General features: G+C 37.7%; 1 protein-coding gene across 7 annotated transcripts in view; it reads left to right on the forward strand.

Moving 5' to 3' along the window:
* Window positions 1-18144, forward strand: part of Grik1 (glutamate ionotropic receptor kainate type subunit 1) — a 379146-nt gene that overhangs the window by 195336 nt on the left and 165666 nt on the right. Inside the window, exon 1 of one of the 7 annotated variants that reach the window (XM_028875957.2) lies at window positions 606-3667. The exons of the other annotated variants lie outside the window; for them this stretch is intronic. The gene's annotated coding sequence lies outside the window, so the exon portion shown is untranslated. Of the gene's footprint in view, window positions 1-605; window positions 3668-18144 lie in introns of those variants that run through there. 7 annotated transcript variants of the gene reach the window in all.

An 18144-nucleotide genomic window follows, 5' to 3' on the forward strand; every position in this document is an offset into this window, starting at 1 on the left:
GACTGGCATCTTATATTTAGATCATTCAATGTCAATGAGGACCACAGGGGATACAGCTCATCCATGAACATGCTCTGTTTTGTAGGTATGCTCATACTTACTAGGGTTGAGCACTTAAATCTAATAAAACTGAATTATTAATAGGCTTTCTAAGAAACTCAAATTTATTCTTACATTTTATGCAAAAAAGAAGGAAGGAAGGAAGGAAGGAAGGGCGGATGATGGTACCTTTAAAAGATCTGTTATAGAGAAAGTCTTCTTCCGAATGTCTTTGACCCATGAAGATGAAGCATACTTAATGAAGGGTCTATTTCAGGAGCACATATGCATTGTAAGGCACTGAGCTGTGGAAAGGGCTGGACTAAGGCAGATGGAATAAATACCAAGATGTAGATATTTCATGGATTTTCTAGATAGGAATGAGTAGAATTTCTTTCTCATTCCAGCCCTCTGCATTACAGGTTGGTAAACCCGATACACATTCTTTGGAGGGAGTATTTTGTTTCTTTACTGATAGGCTTGCTTTGCTTTATTTTATTACTTATTTTTTTCCTTATGCATTTCCTGTTACTCTTGTTTCTTGTCTTTCTATTGTCAATGAATTTCTTTCTAATAGTCATTCAACTTTTTGTCACTTGTTATCAACCCAGTTTTCTAAGACTCATTTTATGGAAGGAGTTCTCTTGTCCAGTGAAGGACCACAGTGTGTATAAATAAATCTGCCATAGGCATTGAACACCAAACGGCAAGCCTCTCTAAGTCTTTTTCTACCTTTTTCATGAAGTGGCCTCTCTGGCAAATACCCATGAGGTGTTGTAATGGAGGGAAGGCTGTTTATGCTCTGAGAGTTCTATAACAGAGTCTAAGAATCAAAACTACAGTAAGCAGACTAGCAGGAAAGGGGACGTACAATATATTATGTTCTGTGTTTTCACTGCAAAGAAGGGAGAACATGCACCAACCAACGAGATCCAGGACCCACTTGTATGGGAGAGCACAAGAGAATGAAGGATTTCAGAGAGAGGTGAAAGGGTTCCCCCAGAAGGGCAGGGGACAACCTATTATAGACTCTGGATGCACTGTCAACATCCATTCTCTCCTATAATGTGAACATCACCTTCCCTGGTGATGAGATTGAGGGTCATATTCATGACATGCCTTTCCTTCTGGAGGAGTTGTCAAAATTAGGTGTTTGGAGATGATGACTCCCAGCTGACTTGGTTATGTACACATATTTATAGTAAAGGCATGTTGTTTAATAAGGATGGCAGAAATGGAGTAGGAGCATTCTATACTATGAGTTCTATCAATACTTCTGGGATACTTGTTTGTGTGTGCTTAGAAAGCACTTAGGAATTTCTCATGCAGAAGATGTTCCCAAGACAAATAGGATCTTTCCAGATGGGAGCAGACAGGGTTCTCTGCTGAAGTAGCATTCCACATGTAGGTGCTAATTTTAAAGTTCTCCTACATGTCCACTTTTCCAAGAGTTGCCAGAGAGTTTCAGTTCAGTCCCAGTAGGCTCAGCTGTATATAACATTTGTATATTTTTCTAGCCATGTACTGCAATATCAACATCAAATGAGGCAGCCAAACCCAGTGCCTGTTTGGGAAGAGCTGTACCCAGTGGGCATAGAAATCAGCTGTGATGGCTAGTTTCAGGTCAACTTGAAACAAGCTAGTGTTATTGTGGAAAAGAGGACCTCAGCTGAGAAAGTACTTTCACGAGATACGCCTGTGATGCGTTTTCTTAATTTATGGTTGGTGTCGCCACTGGGCTGGTGGTTCTGGGTGGAACAAGCCATAAGCATCATTCTTTCATGGCTTCCACATCAATTCCTGCTTCCAGGTGCCTATTGGAGCTCCTGCTTAGACTTCCTTCAACAGACTGTGACTCAGGATATGTAAGCCTCCTCTACAAGCTGCTTTTGGTCATGGTGTTTTATCACAGCAATAGAAACCCAAGCTAAGACACCAGCATAAGCACAAAGGATAGGAAGGGTTTTCAGAATCAGAGATAGGCAAATATGTTATAATTGCTGCTCATATTCAGAAATGGGAAAATAAGAGAACCCCGCCCCCAGATATGAAAAGAATAAAAACAAAAACAAGAATGGAAGGATGGGAAAAGAAAGTATGCCCACAGGACCCAAAGTGCTCAAAGTAAATTAGGTGATATTGTATGTAGAAATTAAAGCAATAATGTGTGATATAGACTGAGACCAAGAAACATATAGATTGTCCAAAAACGTGCAAACGATTATTGGCCTCTAAAGACATAGCCACAATGATAGAGGAAGCTTGGGCACTAAGATAGAGATATAGCAGAGGCTTTGCTCATTAAGTGATTATCTTTGTTTAAAATGTAGAAATATGATCAAAAGCAGTCTAAGTAGAAATCAGGCTGTGGAAGTTTTAATAATATCCAGGACAGTTTGTGTTTCTTTCCTACTTAAAAGTATTTTTAAAATGAAAAGGAAGGGGGAAAAAGGCAGGCTTTTGAAATGAGCTCCTAACCTGTATTTTCAAAATAGGCTGTGATCTGTCTAATGTATTATGCAAGTGAATCAAGATAAATAATATTTTCTCTTAATAACAGAGAAAGGTGCAAATTGCTTAAATGTCTCAAAATGAGAATTATTAAGCCAATTGGTCTTCAGGTGAAGTAGCTCCCAATTGGACAGCTTAATTCAAATAGACTTCCCGGGGGGAACAATGAATCTCACTGCTTAATGGGTATAATAGAACTTTTTACACAGGACAGACGTTGTGGTTACAGCAAACATGGACTTGAGAGCTAGCAAAGCTTAGCTTTAGGACAGGGACAATGGCAGAACAAACATCTCCGGGACAAATCTCCTATATATTCCTGTGAGGCCCAGATGAACATTTGAACCCTCTGTGTTTAAGTTCTGAAAGAACCCACTTCTAATTTTACCAAGTTATGCTTCTGACACAGAACTGTAAAAACTTGAAGAAGGTAAAGGTACCAATGCTTGGCTGAAAACTGACTTTATCAATGGAAAAGTTAGAAGTTGGGGATCATGTCCTATAGATTTGCAAAGGACAATGGAGACAATCTCTGAGGTATTGAATGAAATGATGAGGATAAAAAGATTATGGGAAATACACTGTTATGGGGAAAAGCATCATATCTAGAATGAGTGTTTATGTTATCCTCCTACTCTAGCTACTGGACCAAGCACATGCACTCTGTTTTTCTCTCTATTTCCACAGTCTAGACTGGATAGTGCAAAAGCAATCCAAAAAGAAAAGAAAAAAAACACTCACTGCAATTCTAGCACATTGTAATTTGCAGAGGAACAGGCTTCATGACATCTCCATGAGGAAACTGAAAGGGTATCATTCAGTGACCAGAGCATGGCTGAGAGGCTCTATTCTGCCTGCAACAGATGCTGTTCTGATCAAGTATGTGTCGGCTGTTTCTCTCAGAGCGCACTGGCAATTGGCCAGCATTACATCCATCATCCAGGGGACAGCAATAAATACATGCAATCATGCCCAGCCATTGTCAAGTGCTACAGAACACCTGCTGTCTCCCAGGCTGCATCCTGTGCATAATAAAGGTGTTGTTTAAGTAAAACGTTTTGCAAATTACAAGACCCATGCTATCTCTAAGAATCACTGTTGAAACCTGGAGATAAAGGTGAGACCCAACTCCATCCTCCCTTCCCTTGCTTGCAGTAGATGAAGCGATGGTTCTGTTTTTTGCCATTTGGTAGCATCATGATAGATGTTCTCAGGAAACCATGCTTTCACTGCCTACTATTGCCTTAATTTTTGCCCAGGTTTAGACAAATAAGGACACAGGTTTACAGGATTTGTTATTGTTGTTTGTTTTTATTTCACATCATTTGGCACTTTGAAGAGTGCCAAAGGATGAATACTAAGTACAGATATGGATTTTTTTAAACATGGAGACTGAATTTCAACCCCAATTTTATTCTTTATCTGTTGTGTGACATTGAGAACCTAACACCTCTGGCCTCAGTTTGCTCTTCTAAAAATCAGCTGTGATTGTGTCTACCTTACAGTATAGTTAACTGGAAGGTGTGTAAGATGATGGTATGCATGTGGAGAACTTGGCTTTTTGCTTTACCATTGCTTAGTGCCTGAGCCACTCCAGGATTAAGGGAAGACAGAGGCTCATAGAATTAACTTCTAAGGCCCTCCACCTGTAAGGGAAATCTACAGGAAAAGCTTGCTCAATAGAGTCACTATGGTCCAGAGCTTCCTACATCTACACAGTCAGAGGCAGGGTCAGATGACTCAAGGAAGTGTATGTAACATGGATCCTGACTTCATTCAGAAGTTGAATGTCTTGTCCATCATGAACTTTTGCATTAACTTGGTCTTAGAAATATAATGTGAGGGTATTATTTATCATGGGGCTGAGAGATGGCTCAGCAGGTAAGAGTGTTTGCTATGTAATCATTCAGATCTGAGTTCAACTCTCCAGCACACATGTAAAAAACTGGGTAGGATCATATGCATACATGTAACCCCAGTGCTACAGGAGCAGAGGCAGGATTGATGGGGTTTGTTGCTGCCACTGCATCTCTGTGTTCAGTGAAAGATCTTCTCTCAAAGGAATAAGGAAAGGTAAGAGGCAGCTGATATTCTTCTCTGGCCTCCACAAACACACAGGGAAATATGCACACACACACACACACACTCACATGGAACATACAGAACACCCACACACACGCACACACATATCCTCATACACACATGTACACACACACACACACACACACACATGCATGAGGAAACTACTTATCTTGATTAATGATACTTTTGTCACACCCTTAAGCTATATATCCAAGTTAATGATGCTTAACGTGCCTCCTCCTAGCCCCAGCCCTGGCTTCTGAGTCCTAGGGTCTCTTCTACCCATGCTAGTACATTTACCGCTGCATAAGCTCCTTGCACCTTCCATTAGTTGGAGATGATGATAGCCCCAGGGGTCACTGATGACCCATCAGATCACAATCAACAGGGGCTAGCTTATCTTCCTGGGCTATAAAACTGAGATCACTTATGTCACTTAGTAAGAGCTAGGGTATCTGTCTACACACACACACACACACACACACACACACACACACACACACACACACACTGAAATGCCTTGAGTTATGAATTCATAGAACAGCCAACATCACAGAACACTTAAGAAAGAGAAAGCGGTCAGCACATTTTAGTGTTCTTGAACATGTGAGCGCTTAGAGGATAACAAGGTTACACATACTGTCCTTTGCTCTGGCAGAAGACCCCTAATCAGAATGAAAACAGTGAACAAGGACAGCCAAGCTCATGGTGAGGAAGGGTGACTAGCATAAACCAGTCTGATAGATACTGATGGGTGCTATGCTGAGGCTGTACAGCGGGAGTCAAAGCTTGAAACTAAGGCAGAGGGAAATTTTAGCTGTGGTTCCAGGAATATCCCTCCTAACTTAACCAGTACGTTCCAGTTTTCAAGGTTTTTTAGTGTTCTTCTAGAACGTTCCATTTCTGCACTTCTTAAAAATTCAACATCTCTTCATTAACCTAGCTCTGAAAGTTTAGAAAGTGTGGAATAACACCCCAATTAAAACTAACTACTCAAAATTTCTGTTTGAATTGGTTTCATTACGCAAAATTATTAGTGCATTTTCTGTTAGTTGCTTATTATTTAAAGATGCTTACCTTGTTCTATACACCAAGGTAAGTCATAAATGAATTATAATATCAATCACCTGACAATCAACAAGAAAAAATACATAAGGTATTGCTTTCTGGTGTCAAAATGGAAAATAATTTGTAATATTTCAGCAATGGGAAATTTGTAAAAAACAAAATTTAAAAATGGTCACATTTAAGTAAATTTAAAATCCAACTAGTTTAAGCTTAAACAGAAAATGTGTTACATGGAGATCAAGGTATAGAGACAAGGCTGTGGCTATATCTATCTGGTAGTTGGGACCAAAACTTCCTTAAGTGAAGATTTGAGCCCATTTAGACATAAAAACTGCTCTACAAGGCTCTGGCCACCCCTCTGGGTCATGTGTGTTCTCTATCCTCAGCATGGTTCCTTTATCCATTTAAGTAGTCAATGTGTTGAAAAACTGGACAGCTGCTAAGCTTCCGATGTAAGGTAAAGGTACAGATAGGAGAGCCTCTTCCTGGCCCTGGTGCAAAAGTCCATCAAAGGAATATTTAGCACATGTTGACACACTGAACTATCATCACAGCATGGCACACACACACACACACACACACACACACACACACACACACCCCGATATCAGCGATGCTGTGAAAGTATGCATGGCCAGCTTCCAAAAATAAGAAGGAGATCACTTCTCTGTGAGAAGACAGAATGAATTACACGAAACTGTAAAACTTTCTTGATGAAAATAGAAAGGACACAAGAAGAGGGTTTCTTTGTTTCATGCATAAATACATGATATAAATATTTATATGCTATTCAAATGGGCAAGACAAGGATCAAGAATTAACCAAAAGAAAAAGAAAGAAGGGAGGGAGGGAAGGAAGGAGGAAGATACAGGAATACAATAGTACTTTGTGGAAAATTTCAGACTCACTAATAATCAATAAGTTGTGTGCTTAAATAGTCATCATTAACAAGTTTTTGCCTAGGGGATTGATTCCTTTTTATTTACAATACTTAGAAGTTTGGGAAGATGTACATTTTGATATGTTCGTGGTGAGGATGAAAGCAAATGCAATCTTTCTTTAAAAACTGAAAATATACACCATGATCTTTAAAATGAGCATGACCTTTAACCCTGGGCTTAATATAAAAGAATCAAAGAAACAAAATAAAATACTAATCTAGGATTTTCCACAAGGATATATTTATTGAAGCATCATTTTCTAGCTAAGAACAGGAAATTTTTGCATAATTGCAATTATCTAAACATAATTTGATTTTGTGGATGGGATATCATCACAAAGATCAATATTTTATAAATATTCATTAGCTTGGAAAATATCATTAACAACAAGCAAGGCACAGCAACACACATCTGTTGTTCTAGCACTAAGGAGCTGAAGGCAGGAGGATCAGAAACTTGAAGCCAGATTATGTTACATAGTAAGACCCTGTCTAAGAAATAAGAGGGAAAACCACAAAAATACGATACTTCATATGCAATATGATTCTGATTCTGGTATGTGAAGACAGCAAACAACACTGTAAAAGCATAACCCAAATCTTGATATCATTAACAATATGATTGGCAAAATCCTAAATAGGTATGTTTACTTATTAAAGACTTTTAACCAAAAAAGGGAACATTTGAAAGCCTTCCACACTCTTGCAATTTAAAAGTTTTATTAACTTTTGAGTCAATGAGGAAATAATGTATGCATTTAAAAATACTTATAAAATAATGAAAATGTAAAATCCACATCAAATACTTGAAATATAGCCAAAATTATAAAAATAAATATTCCAACGCAGTACTTAAATAAAATTTTAACATACAGCTATATTTGTAAATTTAAACATGGAAAATGACAGAAAGCTCAGATTGGTTATAAAGAGAAATCTCCAAAACCATTTTATTAATAGTTTCTACTAACATCTCAAAAAGAATAGCACTGACAACATAAAAAAACTGTATCTCAGAACTAGAGAGATGGCTCAGCAGTTGAGTGCTTGCTGGCCTTACATAGGACCCAACTCCAATTCCCAGCACCCACATGAAAGCACACACCTTCTGTAACTCCAGCTCCAGTGGTTCTGATGCCTTCTTCCAGCTTCCACTAGCATCCATCCTACACACGTGCACATAAGCCCAAACGGAAACACACACACACACACACACACACACACACACACACACACACACACCAGTGAATCTTTAAATCAATTTTATCTATAATAATTGTGTAATATATAAATAATTTCATAAAAATATCAAAATCTTAAATATATTAAATATTTCTTACTAAGCCAGCCTAAAATAAGTCATTGCAATCTTAAGAATACCAGTAAATGTTAAAAAATTTATCAAAGAACAATTACAGAAACATCCAAAGCTATATCATTTTGCTGATTAGTTCTTTTAAGCTTAAGGAATTTTTTTTTTTACTATTTTTCCAAGACATAGAATCATTTGAAATTGATCCTTTAAATCTCATTAAAATTAGACAACTCTAATAACAAAATCGACAAGGCTAATACATACAAAAGCTTATATGCCACGATCATTTATTAATAAAAATGCAAATATCACACAAAACATCACTTAATCTAACTCAGCAATATACTGAATGAAAAGCCCTCCATGATCAAATGTAATTTATCCCAGAATTGCATAGCTGGAGTAATGTAAAGAAATGCAATCGTATAAAATACCTCATTAGAAGGGAAATGGAACTCAGAAACATTTAATGAAAGTTAATGCATATTGTTTGAGGTATGAATACAAATCATATTTATTTTAATTTTCACTTCTTGTACTATGTTAAATTAATAATATAACATCTATTTCAATCTAACTTCCGAATAATAGGCAATGGTTTAACAGTAGAAGCATTTCAATTTAAATTAAAAACAAAATAAGGAAACTTCTTCTCATTATTTTACTCTGAAAATACTAGCCAATATAATAAGCAAAGCAGAAATGATGGATGTGGGAAAATGGTTATGTTACGAAAAAATTAATCCAGAAACTTGAAGTATTACTAAGAATTCATAAAGGAAGAGATATTTTTTACAAATACACACATATCAATAATAATGAAAAATAAAATATAAGTCAAACTTGCCTGTTAGGAAAACATAATTCTATAAAAAGTATTGTGATTTACTTTTAAATCTATTCTTTACTTTCTTTTTTTATAATTTTTTATTTTATAATTTATTTTAATTTTACATATCAGCCATGGATTCCCTTGTCCTCCCCACTCCCGCCTCCCCCGCCTTCCCCCAGCCTACCCCCCATTCCCATCTCCTCCAGGGCAAAGACTCCCCTAGGGATTGAGTTCAACCTGGCAGATTCAGTCCAGGCAGGTCTAGTCCCCTCCTCCCAGGCTAAGCAAAGTGTCTCTGCATAAGCCCCAGGTTCCAAACAGCCAACCCATGCACTGAGACAAGTCCCAGTCCCACTGCCTGGATGCCTCCCAAACAGTTCAAGCTAATCAACTGTCTCACTTATCCAGAGCTAAGTATAAATATCTTCACACAAATATCTCAAAATCTTAGATAAATGAAATTCTTTTCAATACTTTAAATTTTTATAAATTTATTTGTATTTTCCATAATTTCCAATTCATGAACAGGCAAATATTTTCAAGGAAATAATTGCATAAAAAGGAGCAATTGGATCCATTTAGAAAAAGCATTTACCCAGTAAATTTGTAAACCAATATTAGCACAGTGCAGAGCTACATACACTTAAGCAGAATGGCAATAAAATAGAAATTATACAATGGCAATAAAACAGAAATTATACAATAATTCAATACATGAAAAAGGTTCTGTCACCCCCCAGTAGAGACTGCATATATGCATGTGTGTACATGTAATTCCTGTAGCATAAATTCGTATAATTTTATATAGCATAAATGCTTGCATTAGCTTTCCTCGTGCCATACACTAAAAGAAATTTCAAATTGATTAAGTAACAAAATTATAAAATAGCCTTTAAAAACTTCCAAGAAGCCCAGGAGATGGTTCAGTGGGTAAGATGCTTGCCTGACAATCTGTGTCCAGATTCTGAGAACCCACATTATAAAAAGGCAGAAACAATAGGGTTGTCTATAATTCTCATGCTTCTACAGAAACATGGGATGTAGACAGGACGATCTCCAGATGAGAGCCTGGCTTAGGAAGCTGTGACCAAGAGACTCTGACACAGCAAGGTAAATGTGAGGGCCTACATGTGAGCCTGTCTCCTGAAATCCACACCTACACTGTTGTACAAGCATGCTTAAACTCACACAGACATGAATACACATACAAAATCAGAGACACAGAGAGCGCCCCATGTTGGGTGCTCCCTGGTGGCCTAGTGGTTAGGATTCGGCGCTCTCACCACCACGGCCCTGGTTCGATTCCAAGTCAGGGAACCAGGGGAGGCACCTCTTTCACTGGTCTGGGGAACTGAGACTGGACTAGCTGCTCCCTTTTTCAGGAATGGAACCGTGTAGGCGTTCCTTGGTTATATGGAACTTTGCAGGCAGGTTTAGGTACCCGCCAGCCAGGGAGGAGAGGGTGGGAGTCACCCAGGCCTTTGGAATTTGCCCCATGTTGGGCGCCAGATATTGGTGAAATTATTAAGGCCACTCCACGTAGTTAAAAGGATATTTATTTAATGGCGTGACTCACAAATTAAGGGATAGGTAGGTCACAGAATCTGGGGAAGGTGTATCGCAATCCAGCGGTGTTCTCCGGAGCTCTGCTCGGTCCACCTCCACCATTCAGGGTCCCTGCACCGAGCACTCACTCGCCCATCCAGATCTTGGGTCTCCAGGCGCCTCCCCTGGCCCCTCCTCATAGGTGTGACAGTTGCCAGAGTCTTAATGTGGGTTGGAACTTCCAGATCAAAGCTGGAGTGGCTACCCACTACACAAACACATTGTAATATAGTCAATTTTGTAAATGAAACAGAGAATAGCTTTTTAGATTGTCGCATTCCAACATCAGGCTCCATTCTGGTGCTTGGCAAATGCCCTTACCAACCTGCCTTCAAATGACCAAAGTTGTACTCTTGCTTAAATAGCTGCATGCAGGCTCTGTTGCACATTTAGCCTCTTGGAACTTCCAGGCTGAGGGGGTGACTGTTACCCATGCACTGGATAGATATAAATAAAGGCGATCTCTAGAGACTCACTCATTGGCATTGAAGTATTCTGCCCAGTGCCTGACAAGGTGACTTCTGCATGTCATTGGGCAGACCTGACAACCCAGCCCCATCCAGCTCCAAGTTAGGTACATCCACCCATACATGTGGAAAGGAAAGAACCAGAAATCTTAACAACCACCACAAACAAGACATATTTCATGGAAAGAAAATCAGTGTATAATGTTATTAAAATGTAAACACTTGAACTGCCTAAAAACCTACTCTGTATTAATAAGAATTTAAAATATACAGAGAAAATATTGTTAATAAAAAAAATGTCAAAGACCTGATGTTGTTATATCTTGACTGAAATGAGATAGAAGGCAAGGACCAACGCCCATAAGCATTTCAATAACAAAACCAACATCATCCCAAAACATCAAATAAGGCAAAGGACAGGAGTAAACAACTTAAACCCACAGATATGAAAATATGTAATAAAGGTTTTTTAAAAATTAAGTCCACATTATTTAAAGGAATAGGAAGTCCTTCCTGGCACAAATTGGCCTACAATCATCAAGATCCTGGACAATGATGGAAGTCAATTGGGCGTTTCTCCATGGTGGGTGCAAGAAGGCACTTGCCAGCCTTGTAGAACTGTTTACACTCTATAACCTGATGATTGTATTTCAAGAGCCTTTTCTTTCTGCCAGTGAAATCAGGGAGTGTACTGAATGTCAATTGTAATCAGTTTTATAATAGTGAAAGACTGAAGAGTGGATCAAATAAACAATGATTTATACAAACAGTGTAATGCATACACCAATTAACTGGGTTAATTTAAGGAGAGATGCCTAGAGTGTTACGTGATGGGAAAAGGACAGAAGGTAATCGGATAGTGTTAACAGTTTATGAAATGCTAAAAACCTATGACAATTCACTGGTATTTGGGGAATCATTGTAAATTCAGCACAGCCCAGGCCACCTCAGTGAAATATGAGCAAGAAACTAGAATGAGCCATAATCTAACTTCAAGGTGATACAAAGGGGAAGAGGGCCCAAAGTTGACATCCTTCTGTTATCTGGTTTTGTAGGTTTGTGGGTCAGTGTATGTGTAAAGGCGATTTGCATATTTTTTAAAAATCCAATATACATTTTAATAAGTTATGTACATAGAACAAGTGATTAAAGGCCAGTATGAAATCAATATGTCCATCATTATATGACTATATATAATTTATCTGCTTCTCAAAATAAGCATAGAGAACTCCAAGATTTACTAGGTATATGCTTCGAAAATATTTCTTTTCCATTTCCTAGGTTGCCTTTGCAGTCTGCTGATGATTTCTTTGGCTGTGAAAAATTTCAGTTTGATTTAGTTTTGTTTCTGTTAGTTATAATGTTGGTGTCACCGGCAGGAAATCATTGCCCAGATTAAAATCCTGAAGCTCTCATCCAGTGTTTTCTTCTAGTTATTTTATAGTTTCATAAGCCTTGAGTTTATTTTTATGCCTGGTAGCATATTTGTTGTTATTATGCATTGGGTGTTTTGTCCATGTATATTTCTGTGCACTATACGCATACCTGGTAATTGTGGAGGCCAGAAGAAGTCATCAGGTCCCCTGTAACTGGAGTTACAGTTGGCTGTAAGCTGCCGTGTAGGTGCTGGGAATCAAACTCCAGTCCTCTGGAAGAGCAGCCAGTGCTCTTACCCATGGAGCCATCTCTGCAGAACTCTAGTAGTCTGGTAGAGAATTAAGTAACAACTTTATCCTTTCCTATGTCGCTGTCAGTTTTCGCAGCTGAGTCAGCGCTTTTGCTCAACATGAGCTTTATCTGAGCAGCTCACTATTGGGATGACTAGTTCCCTTATGAGGTTTGAAATCAGGAGGCATGATGTCTCTATCTAGCTTTGTTCTTTTTTTTTTTTTGTTTTGTTTTTCAAAACAGGGTTTCTCTTGTGTAGCTTTGCGCCTTTCGTGGAACTCACTTGGTAGCCCAGGCTGGCCTCAAACTCACAGAGATCCGCCTGCCTCTGCCTCCCGAGTGCTGGGATTAAAGGCATGCGCCACCACCGCCCGGCAAGCTTTGTTCTTTATGTTGTGTCCACTACTCAGGGTCATTAGCAATTCCACAATAATTTTAGAATTGTTCTTTGTATCTCTGCATAAAATGTAACTGAGATTTTGATAGAGATCAAATTATATTTGTAAATCCCCTTGATAAGAATAAACATTAGAATAATAGTAAGTTCCATAATCCATGAACATGGTATATATATATATATATATATATATATACCCATTTGTATTTTGTTTTAAATGTGTTCAGGAATGTTTTGTAGCTTTCCATGTGTTTATCATCTCTTTAAATTTACTCATTAATGTTACTTTGATGTTGTGGCAAATGTTACTGTTTTCCTTGTAAAAATTTCCCCTTGTTAAGACCTAAAAATGAAACTAGTTTTTTTATATTGAAAAAGAATAAAAGAAACTCAGAAAAAAATAAAGACAGGAAATTGTCCAAATGTTTAATAGTGGTTGTTTCATGCTATGTATTAGTATCTGTGTTTGATTTTCTTCTCCTCTAATCCTTCACTTATATGTGCAAATATGTTTTAAATATGAAAGTATTTCAGGTAGTAAGAATGCCTGTACTCTCTCCAGGCTGTCATGTCCACTTTAGGAGTTGAGAGAGAAGTGTGTTTGAAGGACATGGAAATAAGCAGGTAAGGAGACTTGCAGTTTTAAAGAAAACATGAATATTTCCCAAAACTTCCACTGGTTGTATTCAACACAGAACCCTCAACGACATGATGTCTAGCTGTGATGTACTGTAGATTAGTTCTTAGCATTCCTGAGCAGGCGTGTTCGGCTTCTCTTACTCCACCTGGAAACCTCCTACTGGAGCTTTTTCTCTTAGAAGTGACTTCCATGGAGCTTACTTGTTGTGCATGTCATTGTAAACTCTCATTTCAGTACTTACAACATTGACTTTGTTTTCCTTTTGTAGTACAGGGGACTGAACCTAGGGCCTTGTACATGTCAGGCAAGTATTTTATTGCTAAGTATCATCCCCAACTGATTCCGTTTAATCAGTTTGAATTTCAGAGTGGAACTTAAGTACATACTGAAATGTGCGAGACTGTAGAGCAGTGATTCTCAACCTGTGGATCATGACCCCTTTGGGGAGGGTGGAACAACCCTTTCACAGAGGTCACCTAAGACCATAGGAAAACACAGATATTAACATTATGATCCATAACAGGAGCAAATACAGTTATGAAATAGCCGTGAAAATAATTTTATGGTTGGGGGTCACCACAACAGGAGGAACTGTATTAAAGGGTTAGAGCATTAGGAAGGTTGAGAACCACTGCAAGTACCTTGATGAGCAATAATAAATACAGAGACTCAATCAAAAATATTAAAATGAGAAAGTTCTAAAACAGGCAAAGGTTTACATCTAAGGGTCTGACACTTTCTTAGATATTATGAAATATTATTGCCTCAAGGGGACATTTTGCACAATTTTAGTATCAGTGAATAAAAAATGTTATGAGATGTTTACTAGCTATTGGAGCACTTAGCAATATATAATGAATTTTTAAAAATAAAATAGAAGACTTTAAAGGAGAAAAATAAGAGAGCAGATAGCTGAGTACTTCACATTTTAAAATATTGACATTAAGCATCAGAGATATACCCTGCCTGCAATATATCTTCCAGACAAGATTGACCAAAAGACAGGTATTTTTATCTGTTTGCTTTTTACATAGAAACAGAGACCATCTTCGTGCTTTATTTTTTATAAAAGCAAAAAGAAAGTGAAATTTGATGGCACATTCTAATATGCCTTTAGAGGTAGCATTGTAATTAGAGGGTTTATAGTTCTGATTAAGACTTATCTAGCTTTTTATAAAAATGACACAAAAATACTATTTTAAAGTGCACATTATTTTTGGTTCAACTGTAAGCAGATCTCTGAATCAAATTGCTTTTAAATGTGACAATCAAAATAACTGGTCACAGTTCCAGAGAAAAGTATCCTGCGATCAAGAGACTTTTAGAAACACATTGGGTTACACAGTGTCGAATTGTTTTCTTTATTACATGGCTTGTGGGCATCATGCATATTACTGCATAATGTGAATTTCCAAGAGGGCTGACACTAGGCAACGCTTCCCAGATATGTTTGGCCATGAAAGGCCTTTTGTGTGTCCCATGTCTATGCATTGATAAATGCTGCCCAATGGGAGCTGTGAACCTCCATTTGTTCTGGCTTCAGACTCCAGATTTCCCTTAACCACAACCCTTGCTTCTCAATAAGCAGAAATTTCCAGCTAAAAAAAACAAAAAAAAAACAAAAAACGACAGAAACAGAAAGACATAAACTAGAAAATTGGGATAAAACATATAATATAGCTTCCTTGGAACTCTGGGCTGTGAACTTGGCATATTCTATCCATTTAATTATTAAGCAGAAAAAGATGGAATCAAGAGACCTTTCATGTGAATACATGCCATTTAAATGAGATGTTAAAAAGCTAGAAATGTAACTGCTCTCAAGAGATATTAAAGCAATCCCAGACTTTTATAAGGGTAAAGGTTTTTGGCATTACTTCATTGGCAATATTCCTGGTTGCTGCCTGGAACCCGCTGTTGACTAGGACACCAGCCATCCCTGCATGAAATGAAGGTGCTGGCAGTCTGATGAGGAGTGATCTCCCAGAAAGAATGGAGCTTTAAAAGTGCTTGGGGACCATGGGAGGTAATGGCTGGAGAGAAAAAGCAATCATTGCCACAAAGTCAGTAATGGGAAAAGTCAGTAGGTCTCACTACATATCCAACCACTACTCTACTCTCCCAGGCCTCTGTGTTGGCAGGACAGAGTGCTTCATGTGGCTCAGTGCTTAGGCACAAGACGGAACATTCAATCAACTGCACAGGCATTTGCTGGGGATGCTGGACTATGTCCATGCCATGGAATAGAGTCCCAGCAAGTTCCCATTAACACTGACCCTACCCTCAAGGAACATGTGGGCTCTGGTCTTAAGAAAGTTTTTGATTAACATTTAATACTTGTATATCTTTATGAAGTATGATTCTGATTTATGTGTATATGAGATAATGGTGATGTTTAAGTAATTATTCATTGCAGTCCCACCCGTCCTGCAGCCACTCGGACAAGTAAGCACACAGAGGCTTTTATTACTTACAAACTGTATGACCTAATGGCTCAGGCTTCTCACTTGCTAGCTCCTATAATTTAACCCATTTCCATTCATCTGTAAGTTGCCATGTGGCCATGACTCACCAGTACTTTCATATCTTGCTTCTCCTGGTAGTGGCTGGCATCTCTTCTCTGTCTCTCCTTTCTTCTTCCTGTCTATCTGCTTGAATTTCCTGCCTGCCTCTAAGCTGCCTTGCCATAGGCCAATGCAGCTTTATTTATCAACCAATTAGAGCAACATGTATTCCCAGCATACAGAAAGACATCCCACAGGACTTCCCCTTTTGTGTCTAATCAAAAAGGAGGGTTTTAACTTTAACATAGTAAAATTGCAAATAATAGAACAGTTATCAGGCAAGAATTACAGTTACAATATGTAGTCTAGTTGTATTTGGCAAAATTAAAGAAAATATCCTATCATCTATCCTATATTTGTGAGTCTAAAACTTCATATCTAATTTATCTTTTATCATGACTAAGGAAAACTACAATTATAACTATTTAGTCTTCAACTACATCAAAGACCCCAGAAGGATATAATATTACCTAAGTAAATAGGAAATGCATTGTAAGCAACTTCCAAAATTCTGGAAATGACAGAGATATCTGGCTGCCTGGACAGTCATCCAAAGTTCCTCTGCAGTGTTGGACCATCCATTTTAAGCCTAAAGGCCTAGAGTTTTTAGTCACTTTTTTCTGTGTCCTGGAGAATGTCTGGCAGTTTCTTCTGCAAAGCAGGAACCTTAATAACCATCTTACCTTACAAAGTTCAGTGGTCACTTTTCCATGGATCCTGCATGTCCAGTTGATAAAACATTTTCTCAAACAGTCCAGGTAAGAACAGTTTCTTGCCCAAATGACTAACTTTTGTCATAAGGAAAGAAAATTCCATAATGAGTTTCTTCAATGCCCATCATCCTCCTTGAAGTAATTGGGGCTGCCAGGAGCAGACATGTCTCATTGTCTAGAAAAGTCTAAGTTTTTAAAACGTTTTAAATGTCACATTCTGTAGGCCTTTGAAGTGTTTGAAGAGTACCTACCTAACTGAATTAGATCTATGTATACCTAAAAAACTTAACTAACATGACTATAAGTTTGATTATCATGGATGAATAATTATTAATCTGTACTTCTTTATTATACATTACAATTTCAAATGAGCTGTACAAACATAAAACCTTAAACAAGAGTAGAAATATACATACAGTATAGCAAAATTAACTTTAAATTGGTAATAAACTAGAATCTATTGCAATTTAAAACATTTTACACAAGTTGCTCTTTAAAAGTCGATTCAATAATCTACCCTTTCATCCTATCATAGCTATATCCTATCCTCCTTTTTTCTTTAGAAATATATTGACTATGACCAATAAAAATTTGTAACCAATCTCTAAACAAAGACAAATATCCATATTCCAGTTTTTGGAAATGTGGGCATAGTTTTCTAGGCTACTTCCTGCTGATTGTGGGCATTGGTAATCTTATGGGGACACACAGAAAATTTTAGGATTATGGTCAAGTCCTGAGAAGAGTAGTCTCAGAGGCCGAATTGTCTCAGCCAGTTGCTTTGAAGCTGTTCTGGATGTTGGATCATCTGGGCCATGGCTGTCATTGGAGACCTTTCAGGGGGTCTAGGCTGATCAAACCATATTAGCCTGGAAGCAATCCACAGGTTCTCATCTTCTGTAGAAACAAAAGCATAACCTCTTTTCCACAGCAACATATCCTTAGACACAAATTTTGAAGTCAAGATACCTTTAAATATATATATTGGCTTAACTTGGCAAACTTTACAATCAAATGTTTTTCTGCAGTTAAAAATCCCAAAGACAACATAATTGAGACTCTGTGTGATTTCCATCTTTATGTGTCTTAATTTTTGTATTACTTTTACTGTCTCTTTAAAGACTTTATTTTTTAAACTTATTTCTTTATATAACTGCATATATTCTTTTTCCTCTCTCTCTCTTTCAAGCCTACATACATTTTTACACATGCTGTAAACCATTTAGAGTTTTATTCCATCTGAATCTTTCTTATTGCGAATCTATAATCTTTCTCTGACTAGGAGAGCTTTTTAAACCGTTAA

This window comes from Peromyscus leucopus, chromosome 12 (genome assembly GCF_004664715.2).
Source record: "Peromyscus leucopus breed LL Stock chromosome 12, UCI_PerLeu_2.1, whole genome shotgun sequence".
Classification (NCBI taxonomy): domain Eukaryota; kingdom Metazoa; phylum Chordata; class Mammalia; order Rodentia; family Cricetidae; genus Peromyscus; species Peromyscus leucopus.